Below are 21,997 nucleotides of genomic sequence, written 5' to 3' on the forward strand. Positions count from 1 at the left end.
CGTCGTTGGCGTCGAGTCATCAACGTCGAGAGGCGGCCTGGCGTCGTGTATAGATTAGGACTATACACAGAGATCCCCTACTACAGAATCATTCGTACTCCCTTTCTTACTTTTTTCTGATTTTATTCCTAGTTTCACATGTTCCAATACTTTCCTTTTCCTTCTGAATGAATTTCTATTGCTCTGCTTTTTCTTTCCTTTCTTACTAGTTTTTTCTGCTCCTTGCCTCTTCTGTCATCTGTTTATTTCCTTTTCTTTTGCTTCATTTCTCTTCTTCCTTCTTTTAGTTTTTTTTCATAACCTTTCTTTTTGCTTTTTCCTTTCCATCTTCCTTTCCTCCTTCTTTTCCGTTCTTTCCTTTCTCTTCTTCCCTACCCCTTCTTTCTTCCTTCTTTCTTCTGTTCCTTTCATTCCATTTTCTTCACCTCACCTTCTTTTTTCTTCCCCCATCCATCCAACTCTTTCCTTTCTCCTTGTTTTTCTCTTTCTTTGCATTTTTGCCTTTGTTTCTTTTTTCTTACTTTTTTCCTTTCCCTTCTTTCTTCATCTCTTTCAAAATGACTTGTTTCTACTTTCCTCCCTTTCTCTAGGGTCATTTAAAAAAATATCTTCATGCATTATTTGTGTAGCATGACTGCCTGACAAGTAAAGGTTGAAGAGTGAATGGAGAGATATGTTTACTTGTACGCAACAATCAAGTCTGCAGGTGCCTTTAAAAATTGATTGAAGACAATAGTCCTAGTTAATGATACAAGCTATATGCTAAAAAATAATTATGTGATTTGCTTATTTGTGGACAACATTCAACGGACCACAGGATAATTAGCCAGATAGTGAAAGTGTTTCGGGTCCTAGCTCTCAAAATGAAAGCAGTATCATTATATGTACTGAATGACAATAAGACCACGAGCCCCAAGAGACACTCAAATCATGGAAGTGATTAATAAACAAAAGTAAATATGCAAAACTTTTCCTTTTGGACCCCCCGGGTGTAGGAGAGTAGGGTCTGCTTCCTATGGTCACCCCCACTTTTTACTTTGCTTTACTGGTTTTTCAACTTTAGTGTGGCTGTGGGCCTGCTGATCAGACCCACAGCTCAGCTGTTCTCTCTCTAAATTCATTCCATATACTTTAGGTACATATACAATTGGGAATTGGGTCACCTTTGTGAGCCCCTGTATAGTGTACCTTAGGTACCCAGGGCATGTATTATGCCACCCCTGGCTGGCCATTCACATTGACACAACTGGCTGATCACTCAGCTGGGGCAAGGTTGTGTAATCACCCCTTGCTTAGGTATAGTATCCCTATACCTACCATTACATATAGACACATATATACCTATAAGTAACTCCTATGGCAGGCCTTAACAATCGTGAAGGCAGAGTGCGTGGTTTTATGTGAGATGAGGCTCTAGCATGAACTGAGCCTTTCTGCAGCTTTCGGAACCATGTCCTTATAGCTGTTCTATGATATAGCCATACCATATACTCTTAAGTGCATTATAATCCTTGCGTTTAATGCTAACTTTGGTTGGGCTTTATCGAAACGCTGTGTAAGGTGCAATACGCTTTGGAATACTACGCCCTCGCCAGTTCTGGCGACGGGGGTAGCATTCCACCCTTCTAGAGGGAGAAGACATGTTGTTCCTGTTAATCCCGGTTAAAGTTAACCAGAGCCTCAGCATCACAAAATGGATGCTGCTGCCACAGACACAAGTCTGACCACCTGCTGCTGGGAGCCCTTCCAGCGAGGGAGGCTTGGACAATAGGTTTCCTGTCTTGGGAGGTGCTAGCACCACCCCAGACAGGCCATAGTGTATTGGGGCAGGGAGGGCTGAATGAAATGAGACACAAGGTGCTCCATGCATAGTCCGGTTGAAAGCAGTTGCTGGGGCACTCCAGTCCCAGCTCTGGCGCGAAACTGGACAAAGGGAAAGAGGTGTAACCACCCCCTTCCCTGGTCCCACCCACAGGAGGGACCTAGCAGGTAATCCAGCCCCTTTAATCAGTATAAAGCTAGGAACTGAGTCTAGAGACTTTAGATTACCCTGAACTGAAACTTGAAACGAAACTCTGGACCTTCGACATTCTACTGCAACTAGAAGACTGAAGAATCTCCTTTGTGGTCAACGAGTGACCACCCTGTGCAAACAGGCACCAACAGCGACTTGCTGGTTTGCTTTGTCGACGGTCCCGCCGAAGCCCGAGCACAGAGCCAGACAGGAACTGGACTTCCAGTCTTCTCTGACCCCGAACCACATCTGCAGCAGAGCTGAGACCCGTGGAGGCGACGAGAGGCGAGGGACCGGACATCTTGAAAAACCTGCTTATTGCTAATTGCGCAGCTTTTGAGGCACCCTCGAAGTTGTGCATTGGGGCTTGAGAAGCCCCAGCCCGAGCCACATTTGCACCGACGTACAGCCCTCCACACTCCACGAGTGTCACGTGGGGCCGGCTGTTGCTTTTGAGCTCGACGCGCCTTTCCGGTCACTTGCCCGTTGGCTAGTGGCCTCTGTGAAGGCGAACCTTTGAATCTACACTGCTGGCCTGTTTGCTCAAGGCCTGCTCCTGCTTCCCTGAAAAAGAGAAGCCCCCCAGACGTTGCTGGTCTGACTCGAAGCGAATATTCGATTCCTGCGTGGGTTGCATTTGCCAAGGCTCGTTGGGTCCAATCCGGGTCCCGACACCGCAGACATCTGGATTCATCGTGGGACAGCTCGATTCCAGCGCCTGGTCGTCGTCGACGCCGCCTGGACCTCGTGGCTGCAGAGACAAGCTTCACGACATCACCTGATTGCTTCACGACATCGCCTGGTTCCTTCCTGGTCACTGGCTAGTGACCCAAACTCTGTCCCCTCTGCTTTCAGGTACTCTTCATCCTTGATCCACCCTTGGATCCAACCGGACACTTCTCTCCTGGTCGCCTGCAGAATCTTTTTACAGGTCTCCATAGGATTCAGCAACGAAACCTGACACAACTTGACACCTATGCACCCGGCTCCTGTGGGTGAGGTAACACGAGTACTCCGGTGCTCCTGTGGGTATTGACTATCCAAGTGTCCTAGTTTTCAGTAGCTTTCGCTTAGTCCATCCGGAAGTGTCCTAAATCAACTAGTTTCTGACTCTTACGTTCCCATTGTATTCCTATGAGAACTCGCTTGTGTGTTAAGACACTGCACACGAGTCCCGTGGGCCTCATGCTTACTAACCTTTGATAGCTCAGTGTAGCCCCCGCGATTCCCTAGGCCTACTCCCTGTTCGTGACGTGGTTCTTATACCACTATTTTAGTATATGGTTTGCAACACCCCTAGGGCTCAGCTGTATTTTGTGAAACTTGTTGTATGATAATTAAGTATCTTGTTATGTGCTTGTGCCTCTGACCTCATAAAGAGTTCAGAGGGGTTGTGTTAGTAATAAATACATAAATATTTTATATATAACCTGTGTGGTGTCCTTTCATTTGGTATTCAAGGGGTTACATATGGTAAAACAGCTGGCTTCACATGCTCTCTGAAGTTTTAGCCTAAGACTGTTTTGTCCATGCTACCACTAGGATAGCTGGTCTATAAGGTTGCTTTACAACCATCACCATAAGGGTTGTTTGGACTGATACAGGGTGCCCACTAGAATAGTGGACACCACATATCAGGCCAACTTCTCACAACGGGTAACCCTTGTGTGCTAAAGTTATTATGATATTACTGTATGTATGCTAATTGGAGTAAAACTTTGGCCCTCCAGTGGCGGTGTATAAGTTGGGTACCCTTTTTGAATACTGATGTTGGACAGGAGTTCAAGAAGGTTTTCAGTGATCAGAAGTAGCTTTCACTATAAAAAAAAGGTTGGAGACCCTGCTTTAAACCATTCTAAAACATTGTTTCCTCCCAGATACACATGTTTAAAAGCTCTTTTGGAAGCTGGGCAAGGAACCCTGTGGAGTTGGAGTCTGAATCACCTTTCCCAGAAGTAGCTTTCTCAGCCTAAATCCGGAGTCTTGCCTTTTCTATGACTAACCTTTCTCTCGTCAATTCTTTCCTTTTATGGTCTTTCCCTTTCCTTCTCCCTCTCCTCATGGTCGGTTTTCCTTTTTTCTGTCCCATACCATCTATGTCTCCTGCTTCCTTTTCTGTTGTTCCTGGCAAGGTAACCTTAACTCCTCCCTCTGAAACTCTCTAGTCTTCTGATCTTCTTCAGCCTTCACTTTCAAAACAGACAATTGCAACTTTAGAGTCTATGCTAGGCGTAACTCACCCAAGATAATTACTTCCAGAGTCAGTGTCAATGGTACCCTAGATTTTGGTGTTGGACACTGTCTCTGGGAAACCACAGAAAAGGATTTGGGGACACAAGGTACATCTGAGGGACAAAAACTATGCCAAGGGGCTGGGGGTGTCTGATATTACAGCACTCCCTGGGTTTCTCTGAGGGATCCTCAACGAGGTCCAGCACAGTGTCTTTCCTACCACCCATTTTTCCAAAGTGTAACTGGCCTTTAATGTAACTTGCAAGGATCTCACTACCCTTGTCCACGGGAACCCTTTACCCACTCTCTAAACTCAGATGCCTAAACTAATCTAGGGACAGAGTGTCAGGTTCTACCACCATTCCTGTACCTGTCCTTCTTATTTACAGATAATGTTGTGAACAAGCTGAACGTGTTGTTCTACTGCTGAAAGTCTGAACTGGAACCAATAGATTCTACACAGCTTGCTGCCAACTGTCAGACACCGATCAGGGGGCCACAGGGTAGACTGGGCCTACTGGGCCACAACGATGTTGATTTAGGTAATCTGCCGGAGGTGCCATGGGGCCCGTCCTACAACGGCCAAGAACACTCATTCCTCACTTGACTCTCAGGGTACCAAGGATGGGCAGTCCAAGGAAATCATTGAGGTATCATGCGGGGATAGAGACTCAAAACTCAAGCATTAGCACGACAGATTTAGAAATTCACACAACAGATTAATTTATTAATGTCCGGCCCAGTGCTTTTATTTTTATAACAAAGGAAAGTATTTGAATCACAACAGAACTTAAATGGTGCAATGGAGTAAGCAACTTTAAAGAAATGCATTACTGGGTCCACGGGGATCTCTACAGATTGAAAAGATGGAAATATCCATGATTAAAGCTCACATGTAGGGAAATGCACACTAAATATGTCCTGTGGTATCAGAGGTGTTCAGAGGTTGAGGAATGTTAGAGACAGAATAAACGAAGTGCACAAGGAAGCAGGTTCTCAAACAGGTATTCACAGCTATGGGAATGGAACACAAAGGTCCTTTGTGTGATATACCATTATAGGGCTAACTCACAAGTCAGGGCAGGACAGTGTATGATCAAAGGAGACGGTCTGCATCAAAACAAAGTGTGGTTAGAGTTACTTACCAAATATCCTAACAAAACGCTAGACGCATTAATCCTGTCTGAAACCTGAAGTTAGTTATTGAACTTTACCAGGTTAGTCACATTACGAGTGTCAGGGAAATGTCTAAGGATGTTAGAACTAAATAAATCATGGTATTTAAACTTCAAAGGACTCACTGATGGGTCAACAAGCGACCCCGTGTCAACTCCACTCTCCTGTTCCTGCGGTCTCGAAAAGGGGAACAGGCCAGGCTAATGACTAACTGAGACATCAAGACACTCCCCTTGTCCACCTATGCTCATCTGGCCCTATTCCTCCCCATAAACCCTTCAACATTCCTTTTGTACTGCCCCTTGCTCTCTGCAAGCCAAAGCTGGAATGTCTATAAATATAGATCTCCACAGTCACTCTCTCTTGGCAACAGCTCGAACGTTCAATATTTTTACTATCCCTTCTTATATTCAGCTCCCTCCAATTCGTGTCATCCTATCCTCACCTCACAACATTTTTTATTTGGATAATGTTAGCTAATGTTTTGTTAGCTGAATGATTATCTTCATGCCAGGAGGAAAGTAAAAAAATGAAATTGATAGTGCTTATTCAGTGCAGGCAGTGCTGCCAACGTATACTGATAGTTCCTGTATCCATAGCTCTGCCTCCTTTGCTCTGGTCAATTATCCTTCCTTCTATTGCGCCAGAATGCTCTACTCTACCAAGAATTTCAACCTAATTTAGAGTTTGGTGGATATCCCATCCACCTTGTTACAAGTGCACGATATATAATGCACTGTTAATAAGGTCGACAGGATGTCCGCATTGTTTGTGATGGAGTAGTAACCCTTCCACCAAACTAAATGGTGCCTTTAATCATCAAAATGTAAAACTTTCGAAATGTCCACGAATCTCAGGGGATTTAAATGACCGTTTTTTCACAGACAAATTTACCACAGACTTGGACAGTCACTAGCTATGATCAATTCTGCCCAGCTTGTGATTCGCTGCAAACCTCAATCTAACAGTGTGCACGTGGAAGTGATGCTCAATTCTGTGGGGCGACCCCATGCATCACGTTGCATAGAGGTGGGCAATGGGCATGTTTGCATATCCAGACTTTTCAGTTACCCCAAAGTTTTATACAATGGATTGGGGCTCGAAGCTTTGTTTGCCGAGCTATGGATGCTCTTGACGTACATCTCGATCGGACATATAGCGATCACACCTGATTGGGACAGAGACAACATCAATCCTATTAAAGAAGTGTCCATTTTTATCACGACTACTGTGGCACGCACCACCTTAAATAGCCGCAGGGGCCACTTTCGTGAACACTTTCATAGATAAACGTATTTATGTGCTCGATTTTCAATACATCGGAATAAGTTGTGTATTCACAAAGAGATTGAGGAGTCAAATTAATGCTCTTCCTTTGATTCTCGCTAGTGATTTCAGTGGGTGATTGTATGATGGCCGAGGCAAAGGCTTGATTTAACTTAAGCCTGTAGAAAAATATTTAAATCGTCTGAAAGTTATATTATTCCTCTGCCAAACGTTCCCATTCTGTGATTCTCGAGGTCTGCTCCGAAACAAATGCAACGCACTGTACAGCCGAACGTACGACATGATATACCGAAAAATATGAAGCTCATAACTATACATGTTTCACAGAAAAAACGCAAGCAATTCACGATGACATCTACTTAGCAGCGCGTGTCTTTCCGAGAACGCCTTGGCTTTCTATTTCTAAGAACGCCGAACCAAAAGGGCACATTTTACCTTTCACAACGTAGAAGTGGAAAACAGTTCTTGGAAAACCTGTTTTTAATGCTGTCACAAAACTACAGTAAGTGCAGTACTGAAGACAGCAGTATACCACTAACTACATAACCCAGAGTTGACGTTCATCAGTAAAATAACCGAAATGTTAGTAAAATAGTTGAAATGGGGTTAACTTGCTTAAATACGGGCATGTACTAAAATCAGTTAGGGGGGCTTTGGTCGCCCCAACTCAATTCCACATTTCCTGGAAAGCAAAGGTTATGAATATACCGGTTGGGCAAACAAAATAAATAATATAAAATGAGCAGAGGGAAAGGCCAAGCATTGCAGGACGACAGGAAGGAACCGCTTGTGAGCACACCCTTCCTCCTGCTGACTAGTGGAACACTGCCAGAGCGGCTCTGCTCTGGAAGGTGCCAACGTCCATCCTGGAAGAAGGAGTAAATACTTCAGAGGAGACGTATTTCCAAAGGAGACTTTAGAGGGCAAGGGAGGATGCCTCGTATCCTTAGGGGGGCAGGGTGGTCTCTTCCCCTGCTTCCCATAGAGCTTCGAGCTTCCACTCTCGTCATCTTCCAAAAGGCTCGTGCTGGCCAGCGGTTAATTTGTAAAAAGATGAAGTGCCAGATCCCAAGACACACACACAGCGCCATAATACGGTTGAATCCCATAAATATGTGCTGAGCACCGGCAATCACGGGCACAAATTTAGCACTGAATTGTTGGAAAGATGCGCGTCCAGTGGGCGTAGCTAGGAGGGAGGGGGGGGGGGTAAGTTCTTTTCTTTATTAGCCCTCATCGGCGTGATGTCTGTACTCCGCACCCCTCCCCCCCATTCTTGTCTTTCACCAGCCCCCCCCCCTTCCTTTCCGGCACTGGGCAGCAAACTAAGAGATCGCCCAGGGCGTCAAAAGCTCTAGCTACGTCACTGTGCATGTCAGAGGCAGGACGTGGTGCTTTTCTCTCATTACCATGGCATTTGTGTACTGGAGGGTTTTGTGTCTCTTATTTGCCCGTGTTTACTTGATACTATGTTTTGCATTTGTTTTTGTTTTCCTTGAATCAAGATGTTGTCTTCGACCTGTCCCTTGCTTTCTTTCCCTGGCTTGCGCTGCTTCTGGCGAGGGAGGGTGCCTGGACTCCTAGGGAAGCTGGTCCACCCATATTCTCTTATGCAGCACCAGGAAGGTGTTTACTCGGATGCATATTGTGCTGCTTAAAAGATTTCCTGTAACTTCTAGTGAGGAATCTCCTACTCATGCTTCAACTCACCAATTCCAAACACTTCTCATGAGCCAGTTAGATTGTCATGTGTAGGGGCCCCTTTCAGAGGGTTACAGGATACACACGGGCTACTAGGCCCAACTGTAGTGGGTGAGGCTTTCTACTGCTGATGTCCTAGGGCCAAACCTATTACAGATCCTGAACAACTGGGCCAAGCACACCTTCTGCACCTGACTCTCAGAAGCAACGTTGTTGAGCAGCCCAAGGTCCCCTCAGGTTAGAGGGGGGGGGGGGGGGGGGGGGGGAAGGGGGGGATACAGGGTAGTGAATACTGGCTCACACCCCAATAGGCAGGCAGCAGCAATAAATCACTGTCCAGGCAAACAGTCACTTTTATGAAGAAAGAGAAGTATTTTATTTCTACAGCTTACTAACAGAAAGGAAAAATATGACATTCACAAACAACTACACGACCCCTTGAGGTCAGGGCTCTAGTGTTTCCTTGCAAGTTCCCTCTCCCACTTCCACCTCGCTTTGGAGATCGAGGTTATTATTCATTCACTATTGGCAATATCCAGGGTATGCCCTACTAGTAATCCAAGACTCAAGAGTCAAAAGTGTTCCAGCTCTGAAGTGCTGTCTAGCCACCAAGATCCCCCAAGGCAGACTAGCCCAAATTCAGTCTTACTTGCACTTGAAGGCTCGGAGAGTCCGGAGGTCCTGAACAAGTCCCCTCTGCGGACATTGGAGTGGCAGTGACTGATCTAGGGGAGGTGACAGCATGCGGCCCAGATGCACAAGTTACTACTTGTGTAACGATATATCTGTGAGAGACATTAGTTTGTGATAGATTCCTTACCGTAGAATATCCCCAGGCGTCAGACCAGATCCGGAAAGTTTTGCTTAGCAGTACCCCTGCGCGTCAGTAGGTGGTGTCCTGCGGCTCCGCGTCTGTCACTGGCGTCGTCAGCGCCGAGATGACGTCACGGAGGGTACTTAGGTGCCACCCATGGGCGCTGACGTCAGTTCTGTACACAACATTCCGCACCAGAAATGCAGAGCCATGCAAGATACTGACCATTGGTGCATAAAACTAGGGCCCTAAAAGGGGATGACCTTAACCCTAGTAATCAGTTCGCAGAACGGGGAGGATGGGAGGGGCGGTAAGGAATCTATCACTAACAAATGAGTTCATCCGCCCTGGCGTTCAGAGAACCTGCCAGGTGTTGAACCACCAATGTTCCAGCCAAGTCCAGAGGCGCAGAGCCTCTTGACTTAGGGTCCAGGACCCCACCCCGCCCTGTTTGTTGCCAAACCACATGGCGGTGGTGTTGTCCGTGAACACCTGCACTACACTTTCCTGGACAGAGGGATGGAATGCCTCCAGTGCAAGTCGGATCACCCGCAGTTCCAGAAGGTTGATATGGAGCCGGGACTCCGCCGGAGACCATAGGCCTCTGATCTCCACCTCTCCCATGTGCCCCCCACCCCCATCCCAAGAGGGATGCATCCGTCACCACTGTGTGCTCCGATTGGGGAAGGGAGAGGGATCTGCCACTGACCCAGTCTCGGTTGGTGAGCCACCATTGCAATTGTTGAGCAGTGCCCTCCGAGATCTGAACATGATCGGACAGGTTGCTCTGATCATGTGCCCACTGGAACTTCAGGTCCCACTGCAGAGCACGCACATGCTATCTGGCATGTGTCACCAGTAGGATGGAGGAGGCCATCAGGCCCAGAAGCTGGAGGGTCATCCTGACCGAAACCCGGGATAGAGGCTGAAAGATCGGAATCATAGCGAGAATATCCCGGACACGCTGCTCGGGAGGATAAACCCGAAACAGTGTTGAATCCAAAACCGCTCCGATGAAGGTGAGCTTCTGAGAGGGACTCAGGTGCGACTTCGGCACGTTGATTGAGAACTCCATCAAATGCAGGAGGTCGGACGTAGTCTGGAGGTGGTTGATGACTACCTGGGGAGAGCCTGCCTTCAACAGCCAATTGTCGAGGTAGGGAAAGACTGACACCCCCGACCTTCGTGAACACCCGAGGGGCACTGGTAAGGCCAAAGGGGAGCAGGGCAAACTGAAAATGCTCTTGGCCTACCGTGAACCGCAGGTAACGCCGATAGGCCGGCAGGACGGGAATGTGAAGATAAGCGTCCTGCAAGTCCAACGCTATCATCCAGTCTCCAGGGTCGAGGGCAGCCAGGACCTGAGCCAGGGTCAGCATTTTGAATTTCTCCTTCCGGGGGAAGCAATTGACGTCCTGGAGGTCCACGATGGGGCGCAGGCCCCCCTTGTCCTTCTTGGGGACCAGAAAGTAGTGGGAATAACAACCACTCCCTACTTCCTGACTGGGAACACACTTGATGGCCCCCTTGGCCAGGAGGGCCGTCACTTCCTGTCAGAGAAGAGCCAAATGATCCCCCGACAAGTGATGGCACCGAGGTGGCATGGCTGGAGGGGAGGAGTGAAAGGGAAGGGAGTAACCCTGGCAGATTATCTGTAGCACCCATTCGTCTGATGTAATTTCGTGCCAGTGTTGGAGGTGGTGGCGGACCCTGCCACCCACCGGCGTGGGGTGCTCACTGAAGCTCGGATTAGGAAGGCTTAGAGGTGGAAGCAGTGGGGTAGAGGTGGACTGATCCGCACGCTGGTTTCTAGACCCACCCCTGTGGAAGCCACGGCCGCACTGAGGCTGGTTCTGCACAGGCTTGCTGGAGGAGCATGCCTGGGTGCCTCTGCCCTGGCCACGAATGGACCGAAACCCCGGAGTGGCAGGGTTCTTTGTAGAAAGACCCAAGGAGTTGGCCGTGGCCCATGAGTCCTTAAAGCGCTCCAATGCACTGTCAGCCTTATCGCCAAAGAGCGGGAGCCATCAAAGGGCATGTCCATGAGCGAGCCCTGGACATCGGGCGAGGACCCAGTCGAACGCAACCAGGCGTGGAGGAGCAACGTCACAGTCGTGGAAATTGCCCTGCCCAACGAATCAGCGGTGTCCAAACCACACCTGATGGCAAACTTAGCCGCATCCTTACCTTCAGCAATCGCTTGGGAAAGGACAGCCTGGACCTCCTCAGAACACTGAGGCAAGGCCTGAGCCACAGAATCCCACACTGCATGGGAGTAACGGCCCAACAAGCAGGCGGTGTTAACTGACCACAGCCCTAAGCTGGATGAGGAGAACAACCTCATGCCAAATTGTTCTAGTCGTTTAGAGTCCTTATCCAGCGGAGCCGTCGGAAAGGCACTCTGCGACGTCGAGGCCTCAATGACCAGGCTCTCAGGCGTAGGGTGAGTGGTCAGGAAGGCGGGATTACCAGGCGCCGGGCGATGACGCCTGGCGACGTTTTTATCCACCGGCACCCCCAAGGCCGGCCGCAACCAAGTGCCCAAGATGACTTTGGTAAGGGCATCATTGAAAGGGAGCAGTGGCTCCGACAATGCAGACGCCGTCTGGAGCACCTCCATAAGGAGGTTGAACTTGAGGGCTACCGTAGGGAGGTCGAGATTAAGAACCTCCACAGCTCAACGCAGAACCACAGAGTAGGAAGCACCCTCCTCCATAGTAGGTGAAGGAGAGGCAAACCCCGGGTCAGAAGAAACATCACATTCCCCTGCGTCTTCCAGGTCGTCCATCCAATCCTGCTCTGAGCCACATTTCCGGGTAAGGGGGGGTCCTCGGACCCGTCCCAGTCGTCATCCGCCTCCGGCGTGGAGGGGGCCGATCGCGGCGGCAGAGCCGGAGCCGGAGAAGGGACGAACGGCGTTGGGAATGGCACCGAAAATGGCACCGGCCGGGGCCGGTCCGGGGCCGCATCCCAATTTGGGTCCCAGGCCGGAACAAAATGGCCTGGGAACCGGGGCAGGGGTTGGATAAACGGCACCCAGTGCGGCGCCAGAGGTGGAGCCGAGGGTGGTGCCGGAGACGGCGGCGCTGCACCTCGTGGTGCCGGGGCCGGAGCCAGCGGCACAGGATCCTGTGGCACCGGGGCCGGTGGCGGAGCCGCTGGGCCAGCAGGATCTGGATACGGGATTGTGGAGTCCAAAGGAGCGCTGGCGGGAGCCCTGGGCCTAAAAAGGTGGTCCATGGAAGCAAGAAACTCTTGCATCTGTTCGGGAGTCGTCGACGGACCCAGGTATAGCAGGTAGGCCGCGGGACTCCCCGGCTCCAGAGGAGCGACGGGGGGACGTCAGAGAGCGAACACGCTTCTTCGAACTCTTTTTATGGCGTCACTTACGGGAATCCGAAGGTGAAGACTTGGAGCCCGAGGAGCGACGACTCGCGTCCCGCGAGCAGTCGCGGGAACGGCCCCTAGACCCGGAGCGGCGGTGAAAGGAATGCCAGACCTCCAGCACTTTCCGGCGCCGCTCCCGCAAAGCTTTCGGGGCAATGGTTCGACAGTCTCCGGAGTGCCGGGAGTCGTGGCCAGTCTCCAGGCAGTAGAGGCACACATAATGGGGGTCCGCCACCGACATGTTACGGCGGCACGACCTGCAAGGCTTGAAGCCAGGCATCCCTACGTGCACCAGGAGAAAAGGGGTGTGACAAAAGTCTCATAAGAGTCGTCAAAAAGTGACTAAGGTACGTGCTCAATCCGGATCTGCGCTTGCTGGCGCGGAAAAATAAAGAACTGACGTCAGAGCACATGGGTGGCGCCTAAGTACCCTCTGTGACGTCATCTCGGCGCTGACGACGCCAGTGACGGACGCAGAGCCGCAGGACGTCACTTACTGACGCGCAGGGGTACTGCTAAGCAAAACTTTCCAGATCTGGTCTGACGCCTGGGGATATTCTAAGGTAAGGAATCTATCACGAACGTGTCTCTTTCAGATATGCTGCACTCACTGATCCCTAATCTCCTCACATGTGGTCGCACTCCTGTGGCGACTGGAGGTTTCTTGTGGCTCCTTGTTGCTGGTAAGTCTTTTGGTCTCTCCCACGATGGGAGGGAAAATGGTGGGAACTTTCTGGTGCTGATCTCTCATTTGGGGTAGATGCGTGGGAGCTCCCAAGGGGGGCTCACTCCTCCCATGATGCACTGGGTCAGTACACACTTCTGTCCAGTTCCAGTGACCCCCCTCTGGCATATGGGGTCACCATGTCTCTACTGTATAAGGACACGGATCCACTCGGCACAGCATGTGTCTGCACAACAGTCTTTACAGGCATAACGGGTTGCAGCTCATTAGTTACTCACAGGCTCAGAAAAGTTCATTCCACGGCAGCCTCTCCTTGCTTATGGGGTTGCCAAGCCTAAGATGCACATGGGCTTCTCGGCGACTGCACAGTGTTCACCTTGGCTCATTTCACAGTGGACCTCCCATGGCATGCAGGGATTGCAGACTTCATCCTGCACACGGGCAAGACCTAATTAGTGTAGCAGCCATTTCCTCACAACAGGAATCCACTCAACAGGATTACCCTCTGGAAATTGCTCCCTACAATGTCTCCTCTTCCTCACAGGGCACACTGGTATTGTGCTCCAGGGTAGGGGATCTTGGATTCCCTGGCTGAAGTCCCCTCACCCAGTAGGGAGACTAGCAGGTCTTGGTCCCAGTCCTGGACACATTCAGAAGTCTTGCAGAGTTTCCCCTCTTCACACAGTACATGGCAATTGCTGGGGTCTCAAAATTCCTATAATGCATTTATAGACACCAAATGTGATTTGGAGTCTGAGTCTTTGAAGTTTATGTTGGGAGCCTACTTCTTTTGAACTACCCACTCCTGTGCCTTCTTGAAAACAGTCTGTCACAGCCGGAGTGACTCCAAAGCGGAGAGCCCCACAAAACAGACCATGGGACTCCAAAGCCTTCATACTCTTCGGTGACCTCAACTTCCACTTAGAAGACAGAACCAACCCCTGCTCCACAGCCCTCCTCAAAAGCTTGAACAACATTGCACTAACCATATCATTACTGAACCAACACACGTTACTGTGTTTTGGCTCAGCGGCATCTTCACCACCAGCATCAGGGACTTCTCAACCTCACCCCTCACATGGACTGACAATGCTACAATACACTTCTACATCACACACCACAAAACAATGCACCCACCAACACCAGCCAACCCAGCCACAGCTGGGGCATAATCTCAGAAGCTAATTGACTCAAAGTCCTCAGCCCAGATCAACCCAACCCTATGAACAACCTCAAAGCGGACATCGTCAACATCAACAACTGGATTAAGAACTGCGCAGACTCCCTCACAGCCATCAAAGCAAACAAGCATAGAAGTGCCTACAAGCAAGCCAGAAAGTACACAGAAGAGCTTTGGGACTCCAAAAAACTGTAAACAGCTAGCAAGAAAATGACCAGATGGAAAACACTCACCAGTAAAGAAACAATAACTATCATGCGGACCATCCACTCAGGGGCCCCCATCAGACCCATGCCCCCTAAATGTACAACCTCTGTGCATTACCTATCAGCCTTCACCCACTTCATCAACACTTCCATCACCTCTGCCACCTTCCCAAAAGACTGTAAGCATGCAGCAGTTAGCGCCTTCCTTAAGAAACCATTGGTCTACCCAAGCTAACTGAGCAAATTCTGTCCCATCTCCCTGCTTCCCTTCCCAGCCAAAGTGATATTGAAGCTCACCACCAAGCAATTCATTTGCCACCTCGAACAACACCATCTGCCGGACAATACTTAATCAGGATTCAGAAAGAACCACAGCACTCATCACAACCACCAACGACCTCAGGACCATTCTGGACCGAAGAGAAACAGTGGCCTTCATTTTGCATGATCTCTCCACAGCATTCAACACAGTCTCCCACCACACACTCATCAGAAGACTCCAAGAGATATCCATCCAAGGACCGGCACTCAACTGCATCTGCCCCTTCCTCACAGGAAGAACACAAAGAGTCAGTCTGCCACCGTTCACATAGGAAACTAAGAACCTGATATGCGGAGTCCCTTAGGGATTGTCTCTCAGCTTGACCCTGTTCAAAGTCAAGATAACAAAGCTTGTCAACATCATCGGATCACAAGACATCAACATCATCTGCTACACCAATGACACCCAACTCATCCTCTCCCTGACATAAAAACTACTACCACCAGAACAAACTTTACCAACTGCATGACCATGGTAGCAGAATGGATGACAACCAATTACTAGTAGCTCAGCTTGGACAAGACAGAAGTACTGGTCTTTGGAAACAAGATCTCCCCATGGGACACAAGGCGCTCCACCTGCTTCCACATCCTTTGGATGCTGCAAAAAAATCTTAAAGTGGCTGCCACAGAACACCAGATGAACCATCATGCAAGCACTCATCACAAGCAGACTTGACTATGGCAAAGCACGTTTCACCGGAATATTCAAGCAGCTCCTGTAGAGACTTCAGACGATTTTCGAAATACCACTGCAAGACTCATATTCAACCTTCAACACTGCACTCAAGTCTCACCTCACCTCAGAGAACTCCACTGGCTTACTATTCACAAACGCAGCCAATTCAACCTCCTCAAACACAACATTCGACCAGCATACCTGAACAACAGTATCCACGTCACCAACCGGTCAGACACCTACGCTCAACCTCACTCTCACTCACGCCCTGCATTCACAAAGGCAGAGAAGGAGGGTGCTCATTCTCCTACATCACACCCAAAACATGGAACACAATCCCACAACATATCACAGCCTCCTCCTCACTTCTTGAGTTCCGCAAGAAGCTGAAGACCTGGATCTGTAAATAATCCTACAGGGAGCACACGCAGACAGAAGCTCAAATGCCTAGATACCCTCATAGGTAATTAATGAACTCTACAAGTCGACATAACATGGGAGTGACTAAAGTTCACACCTGGATAACAGCCAGAGTGATATGTGCATCAAAATGGTAACCAAGGGCCCCAAGCCCTCCTCTTTATGATTCTCTTATCAGACCCATCTCCTTCCTGACATGTGCCCTGGCTTTTTCCTGATGACCTGTCACTGAATCAAAGAGCATCCTTTGAAGTATATGGTGGAAACCTGGCTCTCCCACACAAGGACTGGCCCTTGAACTCAGTGGGAATCCAAGGACATGCTGGCTTGCCCCCAGTTTTGAAGTCTCAGGCCCTTCAAAGACTTCCTTCAACTCTGCAACAGCACCTGCACTCTGCCATCTGTGAGTCTTGCCCTGCCAAGTAGTGCCAATCCAGTCCTGGGCCCCTGAAAGGTGATTTCTGCTGTCCAGAACCATCAACGTTCACGACAGACATGCCAACCCTCCTGATTCAGGCGTGAGACTACCGATTTGAAGGCTAGTCTCCCGCCTCCCGATTCCTACAAGCAAAAACCCGATTCCTCTGGGGTTTCAGCTGACAGGGCTTGGTATTGTGTAAAGTGCTAATTCTTCCAGCAAAGAGTGGCGATGCAGGGGCTTTCGAAGGGGTGAAAAACCAACAAAGCGTCATTAACAAGGGAATCGTCTTTTAAAGACCTGCGAGGTACTGGGGGGGGGGGGGGCTGTTTCAGCCCGGGCTGCCACAGGGGGGGGGGGGGGGGGGGGGGTGCATGCACTGCCAACAACCTGCCTGCATCACCCTCTCTGCCTGCCATTATGCTTCATGCTTCTGAAAGGTAAGAAAAAACCTGCATTTACGTTTCAAATGTCCGATCCTACAGCAGCACACTTCCAAAGTCCATACATGCCAGTAACCTGATTCAAAGTCCCATTCTCCCGATTTTTTTTTTTAATCTCCCACTTTGCTCTCCTGAAATGTTGGCATGTATGGTTCACGAGTTGCTGTGGACTTGTTTGGTCAGCGTTTAGGTAGCGATAGCCCCTCCCACTTGTTGCATCCCAGCATGCAGAGCTATATATTGTAAAATGGAGGACACACGTTTCTCTGAGGTCGTGAGATCTCTTTGCTACAGCGAGCTGGTCCAGCTCCTTTTTCCGGTACGCCACGAGCTTCAGTTTTCACGAGGCAGCTTTGGATACTGAGATGCTCGGGGAGAATCTCCTTTCTGCCAGGCAGTGCTGTGTTTTGCAGTGCTTAAAGTATGCTAAATGGCTGCAATGTTTTCAGCGAGTGTTCTGCTCCACTCCTCCCAACCCATTCCACACACACTTTAGGCAACACTACCTGCGCCACTGCTGTGCCATGTAAATAGGGTGACCAACCGTCCGTAAATTTCACGGACAGTCCGTAATTTGGACCTCACGTCCGTTGTCCGTGAGAAAACCTTTTACGGACGCCTTTTGTCCGTAATTTTGGCCATCACAGGGAGCAGCACTGCTCCCCTGTGAGAGGCCTCACCTTCCTGATGGGGCGCCTCGCGCTCCTCCTTGAGCAAAAGAGCATTCACAATCTCCTTTTAGGAATGGGGCTGCCAGGCCATAGACAATAAAATCCATTAACACCCAGGCACAAACGCAATTAACTGTAATTGTTTTATTTGTGTTGTCCCAGAGTGATGTGGTGGTGTCCCCGAGTGATGTGGTGGTGTTCCCGACTGATGTGGTGGTGTCCCCGAGTAATGCGGTGGTGTCCCCGAGTGATGTGGTGGTGCCCCTGAGTGATGTGGTGGTGCCCCTGAGTGATGTGGTGGTGCCCCTGAGTGATATGGTGGTGTCCCCGAGTGATGTGGTGGTGTCCCCGAGTGATGTGGTGGTGTTCCCGACTGATGTGGTGGTGTCCCCGAGTAATGCGGTGGTGTCCCCGAGTGATTTGGTGGTGCCCCTGAGTGATGTGGTGGTGCCCCTGAGTGATGTGGTGGTGCCCCCGAGTGATGAGTGGTGGTGTCCCCGAGTGATGAGTGGTGGTGTCCCCGAGTGATGAGTGGTGGTGTCCCCGAGTGATGAGTGGTGGTGTCCCGAGTGATGAGAGGTGGTGTCAATGAGTGACGTGGTGGTGTCCCCGAGGGATGTGGTGGTGTCCCCGAGTGATGTGGTGGTGCCCCAGAGTAGTGCCCCTGACCGCTCTTGACGGCTACAGTGTACCTCTCACACAAGTACTCTGTCGGAAGTGGATCTGCTCCATTGTCAGCTACGCGATGTCCTTTTGCCCGAGTGAGCCAAGAGACCTCCAGCCCTCAGCCAGCGCTGCCATACCAGCTACAAGACCCTGCATTCCTCACATGCCTCCCACTCCCCCTTTCACCTATACCACCCCGAACACAAACCACAACCAGCCCCTGTTCGACCCCACCGTTCCGTGCCAGCAAACCAAGGACCCTCCATCCTCAGAGGCCCCTTGTGTCGTTGCTGCTCAGCTAATATTGCTGGAATTGACTAACACACTCCTTCTCCCTTCCGCTACAGCCCTGCTCGGTCTTTGCTAGGCCCCCGATTCTTCTAACATTTTATCAGCATTACCCACTCTGCGCACTTCCTGTTCTTCACCTGTTCCTTTGTCCCATCAGCGAGCAGGACCCATGTCTTGATTTATTGACAGCTGTCGTTCTGTCGACTTCACAATACACAGATTGTCCTCGTGCACTACAACATAGCTTGGGTAGGATGAGGTGGGTGGGGCCCTTGGGTCCATAAGCCAGCTGATAGTTTTCAAATGAGCCCAGCTTCACACTCTGTGGCCCCCGAGTGCCAGCTTGGAGACAGTGCTCTGCCTTCTATAGACTGGAGGGCCCCCGTTGTGGGCGGCCGTTGAGACCCCCGGGGCCCGGCCTCCTCCCCGGGACCCCGGACCCTGCCCGCGACTTACCTCGGCTGGTCTCCGCCGCATCTGCCTCTCTCTCTGGGCCGCTGGGGGTGGCTCACATCCCAACTTTGGCTGCATGCCCTACGAGGCCTAGCGCTCCTCTTTACACCGGGTCTCAGAGGAGGGGATCTCCGCCGCTCCTTCCTCCTCTCCACCCAGCTCTGTGGTACTCCTTTTATTGACGTAGTAAAGATGAAATGCTGAGCCAGCCAAGAGATGTCATGTTTTTCAACTCGGTGCCTGCAGGTTACGTGCAGACTTTGTAGCAGGGCCCCAAAGGTGGGGCGTAGCCTTCATTTTGGGGTGTCGTTGGTGCCCGAGTTTTTTAAAAAATGTAACAGGCAAGGCACGACTCTCTCCCAGTTCCTCTTTGCGTGGACGTTGGCATGTAGAGCGGCCCTCGGGCACTGCCCCTTGGTAAGTGCAGGTGAATGCCCTGCATGATTGGCCCGGCCCTCCCCACGCCTGCCTCTGCAGGTCCGCCACAGTAATGAGATTTGCATAGAGGGAGGGAGGAGCCAGTCGTCCCCTCCCAAGCCCTGGGACTCAGGGCGAGGTAAAGCGCACTGCTTCTAAGTGCAGACAGCACGTTTGTGGGCTGCGCCTTCCATTCCACTGCTCGGGAATGCCAGCCAGCCACACGCATGAGTAAAACGAAACCGAACCTACGAGCCGCACGACGTGAGCTGTCTCGGTAGAAACTCACGCGCGCCCGCGGGACCCAATCCCAAGGCGCATGGCAGAGTCGGATTCCGACGCGCGCGACCCAATCCCAAAGCGCGCGTCGGAATCCGACTCTGTCATTCTTCTTAATGTGCGCGTGGCCAGCTCCTGTCTCCCCTTGTTGTCGGCTGAGCCGACAGCTATAGTGCTCTCAGCGAGAGCACGCTTTCGCTCGCTTTTCGCAGCGAGCCCTAAAAACGTGAAGTGCACGATTGTCTCAACCTAATCTAAACCTATTTTGACTTGTACTTAGATGGTTGTCTATTTACTTACATATATACTATTGCGCGACCACCTCTGACGTATCTGTAAAACTTACCTTTTATCCCGAACTTTTGTCCTGAATTTTGACATTTTGTCCTGAATTTTTGTCCTGAATTTTGACCCTTTGTCCTGAATTTTTACACTCACCGTCCTGAATTTGCACCTATGCCAGTTGGTCACCCTACATGTAAACCAGACTTGTTCCAGACACTTTGCCTCTGACCTCACCCTGAAGCAGAAGGGGCGGGGGAAGACCAGGAGTACTGCGAGAGACGGAGATTAACATTATCCGTCTTTAGAAATCTCTAGCTTTCGTGTTGCTTCTACCTCGGCCTGTCTGTAGGGAAACTGCCATAGGTGGTAATAGCATTCGGCAATAAAAATGTAAACATATAACAGTGGCGACACCCCTCGTTCTCCACAATCATTACACTCCACAGTGCTGGTCAAAGAAGAGAAAGATAAAGCGTGCTCTCTCTGGCAAAAATAAACATTACATTTCCCTGCAGCCCTTTAACACATGTTAAGCCACAAAATATAGTTGGCTTTCTTTTTCTCACAGCTTTTTCACGAAAATAAATTATTTCATTCGCACTAACCCAAGTTCTGATGCGTTGCGTTTTCCGATTTTTGTTCACATAAAAATAAGCATCTGTGCTGTCAACCTGCGGGAATGTCAAAGTACTCCGGTTTCGGAATGTAGAAATCTGTTTGTCACTTAAAAATTCCACTGAGCTGCCTTGCTATAACAAGCATTTGTAATGCAATAGGTCTCGCATTTGCGAGAGATTAAGGGCCATATGTATCAAGGCAAAAGGGGTTCGCAAACGCCGAAATTCGCAGAATTCCGGCGTTTGCGAACCAATTTTGCTAAATGGTATGTATGAAACATTTTTGTTGCAAAATAAGGAATCGCTAAATTTGCCATTCCTTATTTTGCGATTGCATTTAAGGAATTGCAAATTTTGCGATTCCTTAAATGCAATGTATCAAGGAAAAAAACATTTCAAAATGCCATTAAGGAATCGCAAATTACCACCAACTTCTAGTTGGTGGTAAGTTGCGAATTCTTTCAAAAAAGCATTTTTTTAAAAATCAAAAGGTGCCATGTGACGCTCATACATGCCCTTAGGGCATGTATGTGCGCCATATGCACACACATGTCATTTTCAGGGGTGCAGCAGGGTGTTCTTGAGACACCCCTGCACCCTTGAAAATATTCACAATTTGCGATTAGCAAATTGCGATTCGCAATTTCCCCTTCATTCCTATGGGCCTCCTGGCCCATAGAAATGAATGGGAAATTATTCCTTAATTGCGATTAGCAATTTGCTAATGGCAATTATGGAATTTTAAGGAATTGCTAAAAAGAAGCGATTTTCTACATACATACCATTTTGCGATTTCTAAATAGCGATTCCTTAAAAATCGCTATTTAGGAATCGCAAAACGGAATGTTGATACATATGGCCCTATGCTATTAGTTAGCTGTAATTACAAAGCCAATAGCTCAAACTCGTGTAAATGCGAGACCTATTGCATTGCAAATGCTTGTTTTGAATAAGGGTCCTTACAAAAAGCATCGTAGCCCCTTAGGTCTCTGAAAAATTGGATGTTTCCCTCCATTAGATGTCCTTCACGACCATTAAGAATCTTCTGCTCCCCTCAAACCTTTGGGGCATTTAGCAGATTATTTCTCTTGCTTATGACTTTGGATTTGTTGACTCGATTTAGCATTCTCCTCATGCATGCCCCCATGGGACTTTCTTAGCTAAAGCCCCAAGATCTGTCAAACAAATAACAACAGAACTCCTTTTCAATTAGTTTTTAGAACTCCACATAGTATTCACCACTAATATGTTCCATGGTCCAATGGCACTTAGCTATCAGACGAAAGCAAGGGGGTATGAAAATATTATTTGTGTACTCGCAAGCACATTGCTACCTAGAACACTGAACGAGTCAG

At 49.4% G+C, this 21,997-nt stretch overlaps 1 protein-coding gene across 1 annotated transcript in view; it reads right to left on the reverse strand.

Annotated features, from left to right (window-relative positions):
- Positions 1–21,997, reverse strand: part of COG6 (component of oligomeric golgi complex 6) — a 585,234-nt gene that overhangs the window by 18,214 nt on the left and 545,023 nt on the right. The window lies entirely within an intron of this gene.

The sequence above is a fragment of the Lissotriton vulgaris genome, chromosome 8 (assembly GCF_964263255.1).
Source record: "Lissotriton vulgaris chromosome 8, aLisVul1.2, whole genome shotgun sequence".
Lineage (NCBI taxonomy): Eukaryota > Metazoa > Chordata > Amphibia > Caudata > Salamandridae > Lissotriton > Lissotriton vulgaris.